At 37.1% G+C, this 8,142-nt stretch overlaps 1 long non-coding RNA gene across 1 annotated transcript; it reads right to left on the bottom strand.

Moving 5' to 3' along the window:
* Positions 1-6,129: 6,129 nt before the first annotated feature.
* Positions 6,130-7,152, bottom strand: LOC147468265 (uncharacterized). Its single transcript, XR_015192581.1, has 2 exons — positions 7,049-7,152; positions 6,130-6,468 (listed from the first exon to the last, which is right to left on the bottom strand). It is a non-coding gene; the product is annotated as an uncharacterized LOC147468265 (long non-coding RNA).
* Between the last annotated feature and the right edge of the window lie 990 nt (positions 7,153-8,142).

The following is an 8,142-nucleotide window of genomic DNA, read 5'->3' as shown; positions in this document are numbered from 1 at the left end:
TGCTGGTCCTGCAAAGTATCAACAAAGAAATTGCGGCCCAGTACCACTATCATTTCTTCCGGAGCCACAGAGTACGACCTCCTTACCAGCGCCTCCACGTCCTGCGCCAGCTGGGACAGCATCTCACCACGTTCACCAGTCTGCTTCTTCAATCGGGCCCGATATACCTCGGCCTGGTGGTAATGCCCGTAATGGCGTCGCAAAGCCTCTGCCATGCTGGTGTAAGAGGCGTGTTGTGATGGCGGCAGATGCCCCAAGACTTCCTCCACGGGGCCCCTTAGCGCTGTTACCAGCTGCAGTGCCTTTTCTTCCTGGCTCCAGCCCTAGGCAGATGCCAGCATTTCAAATTGGGCGACATATGCCTCCCAGGCCACCTTCCCATCGTACTCAGCTGGCTTACGCTTCACAGAATGTCTGGAGGCCGAGGGGCTGTGTGGCAGAGAACGTATGCTGTGAACTAACACGCCCGGAGGGAAGGGAGGGGGGTGAGGGAGGCAACGAGGCGGGTTGACCGGGTCCGAGTTTTTCGCTACCTGTACCCAAGGCAGTGGTTCCGATGGGTCCCCAGCCTCCTGCAGCGGCCACCGGCTCCAACACGACGCTGCAAGGCCCGGGGGTTCCCTGCCACAGACCCCAGGCAGACCCCAGTAAATCCGCCACTCTGGCATCTGGTGCCCGAACTTCATCTGTCTTCTCCACGTGCGACGTTGCTACCTCATGACGCCGCCTTTCTGCCTTCATCTCCTCCCTCAGGCCCTGAACCTCGCCTTTCAGAGTCTGCACCTCCTCCAGCAATTCACTCTTCATGCTGTTGCAGGCCTTGTCGGTATACTGCTGATATTCCATCTTCACAGATGCAAGATTGCTCTGTAGCACCTCAACAAGATGGCAGAACTGTTCCTCTGCCTTCCTCGCCTGCTCTTCTGCTTTCCTTGCCTTAATCTCGACAAGATGGTGCACCTGCTCTTCTGCCCCTTGTTCCTGCTCACGAGCCCTTTGCTCCTGCACACGAGCCCTTTGTGTCATTTCCTCCCTCAAACCAGCCAGCATGGCAGTGATCAGGTCCATCTGGCTCGGCTTCACCTCACTCGTGCCTGCCTCATTCGTATCCTCCTCTCCTTCATGGCTGCCATCTTTGGACGACATGATAAATCAGCGCACCTCACTTCTGACACCAATGTTACACCGGCCACCTCACCTATCTGCCACCAACACCAGGCAGGCTAGGCAGACAGCGTGCTAACCACAGGGCCGTGAACACAGAACAGCTCCAAGAGGCACCGAACACCATGAGGGGAAACGCCAGAAGCGAGGCAGGGCATGAAGTAAACACACAATAACACGTCTAACCTTTATTTATACTAGTTCTTTACCCGTACACTTTTCTATAAGCACAATTCAGGGGGGAAACCCCAGGAGCACACCAAACTGCGCCTGTCCTGGCTTTGTTCCACCGCTCCTCTCGCCCCGTCTCTTGCATCATGTTATCCTGTTGACACATGTTTGTACAGAGACAAAGACCATTGTGTGCGTGTGTGTGTGTGTATGTGTGTGTGTGTGTACATACATATATATATATATATATATATATATATATATATATGTATATATATATATATATATTATATATATATATATATATATATATATATATATATATATATATATATATATATATATATATATATATATATATATATATATATTAATATATATATATATATATATATATTATATATATATATATATATATATATATATATATATATATATATATATTATACGTATGTATATATATATATATATATATATATATATATATATATATATACATAGAGATACCTATATATATACACACACAGACACACACACATACACACACACACACACACACACACACACACACACACACACACACACACACACACACACACACACACACACACACACACACACACACACATACATATATATATATATATATATATATATATATATATATATATATATATATATATATATATATATGTATATATATATATTTACATATTCATATATGTATGCATACACACACACACACACACACACACACACACACACACACACACACACACACACACACACACACACACACACATATATATATATATATATATATATATATATATATATATATATGTGTGTGTGTGTGTGTGTGTGTGTGTGTGTGTGTGTGTGTATGAATACATATATGAATATGTAAATATATATATATGCATATATATATATATATATATATATATATATATATATATATATATATATATATATATATATGTATGTGTTGTGTGTGTGTGTGTGTGTGTGTGTGTGTGTGTGTGTGTGTGTGTGTGTGTGTGTGTGTGTGTGTGTGTGTGTGTGTGTGTGTAAATGTAAGTACATATAAACATTTGTGTACATATATTCATGGATTATATTGTACTCTGTGTATTCTATACAATCATATATATATATATATATGTATATATATATATATATATATATATATATATATATATATATATATATATATATATATATACTTATAATGTAGGAGATAAAAATTTGTTTTTTGTTCCGTCCGTACCCTTCAATAATGCTATTGAGTCCGTAACCCTTCGTATACAAACACTATTCACGTGTTATTTGTAGTGTGTACGGTCGTCTCAAGAGTTTGAAACTGACTTCACGATGGAAGAGAGAAAGCTGAAGAGAAAGGAGAGTAAGAAATGAAAATTAAAAGCATATTTCGATATTGTTGAGATAAATGATAAGAATCTCAACAACAACAATAAAAAGGTATTTTTCGTGTTTTAAGTTTTTTGACAAGATTTACAGTTGATATTAAGAATAGCGATGCAGGTAAATCTCTAAGAAAGGCTCTTAAAGCCTAACCTACTCAATTAAGTATAGACGGATTTTCTGTGATGTCTGGCATGTATTCATAATGGTTTTGCGAATAACGCGGTGTTACTTTGTACTACAAATGTGGTATCAATATATTCCTCTCGCCCTCTACTACACATATACAGTGGAAATAATCCGCTATTCCAACCCTGTACCCCACAATCTGCATCCTGTAGTAAGTGAGGGTATGAAGTAGATCAGGGAAATTGTGGTATAATTGGATAAAAACGCAACCTTATGGCATGACATAGTTTTAGTTAAAATGTAACACCATTAAACTTTTCTTCCGGAAATGTAGAATAAGTGTTGTATATTACGTTGAAATTTATGGTAAATTTTCCGAACAACGCCGCGTTACGAAATACCACAAAAGTGGTATCGATGGATTCCTCTCAACCTCTACTATTCATATATAGTGAAATTAATGAGCGCTTGCACCCCTGAAGCCCACAATCTGGGTCCCGATAGTAGGGGAGGGCATGAAGTAGATCAGGGAAATTACGGGGTAAAATTTTACGAAATACCATAAAAATGGTATCGATGGATTCCTATCAACCTCTACTGTTCATATATAGTGGAAATCATGCGCGATACTACCTCTGGACCCCGCAATATTTTTTATAAGGCACTTCATGCTACCACGTCCTACTTCGGGGCATATTTCGCTTGCAAAATCTTAACTCAATGACCTACCTAATATATGAGACGAAGTCTCAGTTGCCGTCATCATGGCGCAGTGTGAAGATTATTCGTGGTCGCGGCATTTTCATCTACAGAACTAATTACGCATCATAAGTATCACGAAGTGCCCTGAATAGGGGAGATCCACAGGGGGGCATAGCTCCCTCTTCGCAAAGGCTGACTTCAAAACTAGGGAAAGTGAGGTAGGTAGTTGGGTTAAGGTTTTCGTGATACCGAAGTAGTACGAGGTAGCACAAAGTGCCTTAAAAAGGGGGGGGGTCCAGAGGGGGTGAAGCCCCCCCCTTGGCTAGGGCAAACTTCAAACCTAAGAAAAGTTAGCTAGGTAATTGGTTAAGATTTGGCATACGAAATATGGTCGGAATTCATATTTTACCCCGTAATTTCCCTGATCTACTTCATGCCCTCCCCTACTATCGGGACCCAGATTGTGGGCTTCAGGGGTGCAAGCGCTCATTAATTTCACTATGTAAGAATAGGAGAGGTTGAGAGGAATCCATCGATACCACTTTTGTGGTATTTAGCGACGCGGCGTTGTTCGGAAAATTTACCAAATTTATTTCAAAATGAGCAAAATGAGATGTTTCCACTGCACTGACGAACTGAAAACTGAAAAATATCTAGTCGGGGCATGCGCTGACCTCACCTGCAGAAATACAATAAAAGATTGCCAATAGGCAATGATGTCACGTGACAATAATAGCACCAATTAGAGAACAATTGATCTAATCGACAAATTTATCAACCAATCACAGACATTTCAGTGGTGAGTATGGGTCCTCGTTCGAATTCCAAAATCAGTAAAGATATGGCTACCAAGTGCATTAACCCATTGTGGATAGAGGATAGATACGCTTGCCCAGGGTTTTATTTCAGAGCGAGGTAGCTTGAAGCAACATAATTTGAATCTTGCCACTCTATTACAGTCACTCATTATGAAACTAGAGCTATTTGTGTGTGTGTGTGTGTTTTATTGTATTTAGAGACTTATATGTGCCATGTAACAGGCTTTATCAATACTGCAGTTGACAAAATTGTAGTATATGATCCATATCAGCTCATTATTTTCTTTACACTCAGTGTGATAGAAGTATTGCTATTTTATGGGAGGGCATAAAGCAACTTTATTTTTTTGTATTTTTGTGCTGTCATGAATGAATATGAAACATATAACCACCTACAATGAATATTACATGAAGAGGTAGGGAAGAGGAATGAAATTTGTGCTTGTGAGTGTGAGTGCCACAGTGAAAGGCATCCATATTGGCACAGGAGCACATTTTAGACACTGGGTATGGGTCGAGTCACCTTCCTCTTCTCGTTCTGCTTGTACATCCTTCATCGGCGGTACTTTAGACCAAGAGGTCATCAACTTGCTGTGTGCCATCGCTCTCTAAAGATAGTGCCTATAGATACTGTGGATGGATGCCATTCAAGGCTCTCTCTTCTGCTGGTGCTAGAAGAAAGTGGTGCCATCTAGGTTTTAGATGTTAGGTTTGCTTAATGGTATGATAATTATAGTAATTATATATAGTAATTAATCATCATTCACTCCTTACTCATAGCACAATAAAATAACACTGTGATTTAAAATCCCTGAACTTCATTTATGTCATAAGGCCCATTGTCGGGCCAAAGCCAGGGGGGGGGGGCAGAGGCCCCCCTGGCTAGGGCAAAAAATAAATAGGTTAGGTTAGGTCAGATCCATCAGTTAGCTTTTGTTGCATACATATATGAGGAAAACTGTGTTTGTGGCAGATAAGTATCTGCCACAAAGTGGCTTGAAAAAAGGGGAGTCTCATTGGCTAGGCTAACTTAAAAACTAGGCTCAATTGATTTTTCCTTTAATATAACAAAAATCAGTGAATTGAACTGTAATCCGTTTCGTTATCAGAATGGCTCTAACGTGTATTTTAAGCATTTTTGGCTTTTTTTCAGGATCGTCTTTTTTTTTTTTTTTCTTGCACCTTTTTTTCGCAATTGATTTTTCCTTTAATATAACAAAAATCAGTGAATTGAACTGTAATCCGTTTCGTTATCAGAATGGCTCTAACGTGTATTTTAAGCATTTTTGGCTTTTTTTCAGGATCGTCATTTTTTTTTTCTTGCACCTTTTTTTTCGCAATTAATTTTTCCTTTAATATAACAAAAATCAGTGAATTGAACTGTAATCCGTTTCGTTATCAGAATGGCTCTAACGTGTATTTTAAGCATTTTTGTTTTTTTTCAGGATCGTCATTTTTTTTTTTTTTCTTGCACCTTTTTTTCGCAATTGATTTTTCCTTTAATATAACAAAAATCAGTGAATTGAACTGTAATCCGTTTCGTTATCAGAATGGCTCTAACGTGTATTTTAAGCATTTTTGGCTTTTTTTCAGGATCGTCATTTTTTTTTTTCTTGCACCTTTTTTTCGCAATTGATTTTTCCTTTAATATAACAAAAATCAGTGAATTGAACTGTAATCCGTTTCGTTATCAGAATGGCTCTAACGTGTATTTTAAGCATTTTTGTTTTTTTTTCAGGATCGTCATTTTTTTTTCTTGCACCTTTTTTTCGCAATTGATTTTTCCTTTAATATAACAAAAATCAGTGAATTGAACTGTAATCCGTTTCGTTATCAGAATGGCTCTAACGTGTATTTTAAGCATTTTTGGCTTTTTTTCAGGATCGTCATTTTTTTTTTTTTTTCTTGCACCTTTTTTCTCGCAATTGATTTTTCCTTTAATATAACAAAAATCAGTGAATTGAACTGTAATCCGTTTCGTTATCAGAATGGCTCTAACGTGTATTTTAAGCATTTTTGGCTTTTTTTCAGGATCGTCATTTTTTTTTTTTTCTTGCACCTTTTTTTCGCAATTGATTTTTCCTTTAATATAACAAAAATCAGTGAATTGAACTGTAATCCGTTTCGTTATCAGAATGGCTCTAACGTGTATTTTAAGCATTTTTGGCTTTTTTTCAGGATCGTCATTTTTTTTTTTCTTGCACCTTTTTTTCGCAATTGATTTTTCCTTTAATATAACAAAAATCAGTGAATTGAACTGTAATCCGTTTCGTTATCAGAATGGCTCTAACGTGTATTTTAAGCATTTTTGGCTTTTTTTCAGGATCGTCATTTTTTTTTTCTTGCACCTTTTTTCTCGCAATTGATTTTTCCTTTAATATAACAAAAATCAGTGCATTTAACTGTAATCCGTTTCGTTATCAGAATGGCTCTAACGTGTATTTTAAGCATTTTTGGTTTTTTTCAGGATCGTCATTTTTTTTTTTCTTGCACCTTTTTTCTCGCAATTGATTTTTCCTTTAATATAACAAAAATCAGTGAATTGAACTGTAATCTGTTTCGTTATCAGAATGGCTCTAACGTGTATTTTAAGCATTTTTGGCTTTTTTTTCAGGATCGTCATTTTTTTTTTCTTGCACCTTTTTTCTCGCAATTGATTTTTCCTTTAATATAACAAAAATCAGTGAATTGAACTGTAATCCGTTTCGTTATCAGAATGGCTCTAACGTGTATTTTAAGCATTTTCGGGTTCTTTTCAGGATCGTCATTTTTTTTTTCTTGCACCTATTTTCTCGCAATTGCTTTTCCTTTAACATGACAAAAATCAGTTATCAGAATGGCTCTAACGTATATTTTAAGCATTTTCGGGTTTTTTTTCAGGATCGTTATTTTTTTTTTTCTTGCACCTTTTTTCTCGCAATATCTTTTTCCTTTAATATAACAAAAATCAGTGCATTTAACTGTAATCCGTTTCGTTATCAGAATGCCTCTAACGTGTATTTTAAGCATTTTTGGGTTTTTTTCAGGATCGTCATTTTTTTTTCTTGCACCTTTTTTCTCGCAATTGCTTTTTTCTTTAATATAACGAAAGTCAGCGCATTTAACTGTAATCCGTTTCGTTATCGGAATGAATCTAACGTGTATTTTAAGCATTTTAGGTTTTTTTCAGGATCGTCATTTTTTTTCTTGCACCTTTTTTCTCGCAATTGCTCTTTCCTTTAATATAACGAAAATCAACGCATTTAACTGTAATCAGTTTCGTTATCAGAATGCTTCTAATGTGTATTTTAAGCATTGTAGTTTTTTTTTCAGGATCGTCATATTTTTTCCTTCAACCTTTTTTCTCGCAATTGCTTTTTCTTTTAATATAACGAAAATCAGTGCATTTAGATGTAATCCGTTTCGTTATCAGAATGGCTCTAACGTGTATTTGAAGCATTTTCAGGTTATTTTTAAGATCGTCATTTTTTCCACCTTTTTTCTCGAAATTTATTTTTCCTTTAATATAACGAAAATCAGCGCATTTAACTGTAATCCGTTTCGTTATCAGAATGCCTCTAACGTGTATTTAAAGCATTTTCGGTTTTTCTTCAGGATCGTCATATTTTTTCCTTCAACCTTTTTTCTCGCAATTGCTTTTCTTTTAATATAACGAAAATCAGTGCATTTAACTGTAATCCGTTTCGTTATCAGATTGGCTCTAACGTTTTTTTTTCAGGATCGTAATTTTTTT

This window comes from Penaeus japonicus, unplaced genomic scaffold (assembly GCF_977035675.1).
Source record: "Penaeus japonicus unplaced genomic scaffold, GWHDUDI00000001_assembly GWHDUDI00000030, whole genome shotgun sequence".
NCBI classification, from domain to species: Eukaryota; Metazoa; Arthropoda; class Malacostraca; order Decapoda; family Penaeidae; genus Penaeus; species Penaeus japonicus.
The sequence above is the reverse complement of the archived record's forward strand: the minus strand, read 5'-3'. Positions and strand labels throughout refer to the sequence as shown.